Here is a 513-nt window from a genome sequence, read left to right as displayed (position 1 = left end):
CGCTCACGGGGAGGCCGCGCCGCCGCAGCCCGGCCGCCGCCTGACTTGCTTTCCGCGCCCCCTTCCCGAGGCAAAGCCCCGAGTCACCCCGCAGCCAGGCGAGCGGGCGGGACGCGGAGGTGGGGCGCGAACGCCGGGAGGAGGCGGGGCGGGACAGCCCCCGCAGCTAATCATCCCGGCCGCTAAAGATTTACCCGGCCCTCCGACGGCAGCTGTTCACTGGTCGCGTAGGCTTGGGAGGGGCGGGGCTACAAACAGCCCCGCCCCGCATACCTGCGCAGCCGCAGTCGGCCAAGCTCCTGCGGACCTTCCCGCGAGTGGCGCCAGCCGGGGCGCTCGGGTCAGTCTCTCTCTCAGCGGGACGTGGGGGAGGAGCGACGTGCTGACGTCACTCCTTGCCCCTGCTGGGGACCGGCCGACCAAACTCGTGGCTAATGGTGTCATTTCCGCGAGTCATCTGAGGGTGGGAAACCCTACCGTGAAGGCTAAGGGAGATTTTGTTTTGATTTCTAG

The 513-nt window shown here is 68.8% G+C and overlaps 1 protein-coding gene across 1 annotated transcript in view; it reads right to left on the bottom strand.

Moving 5' to 3' along the window:
* The window catches only part of NBEAL1 (neurobeachin like 1), a 211,707-nt gene extending 211,584 nt beyond the window's left edge, over positions 1 to 123 (bottom strand). Inside the window, exon 1 of the mRNA XM_008073238.2 lies at positions 8 to 123. The gene's annotated coding sequence lies outside the window, so the exon portion shown is untranslated. The remainder of the gene's footprint in view (positions 1 to 7) is intronic.
* Positions 124 to 513: the final 390 nt, after the last annotated feature.

The sequence above is a fragment of the Carlito syrichta genome, unplaced genomic scaffold (assembly GCF_000164805.1).
Source record: "Carlito syrichta isolate Samal-C Ts95f unplaced genomic scaffold, Tarsius_syrichta-2.0.1 Scaffold315782, whole genome shotgun sequence".
In the NCBI taxonomy this organism is placed as follows: domain Eukaryota; kingdom Metazoa; phylum Chordata; class Mammalia; order Primates; family Tarsiidae; genus Carlito; species Carlito syrichta.
Note: the sequence above shows the minus strand (reverse complement) of the source record. Positions and strands in the feature narration are given on the sequence as shown.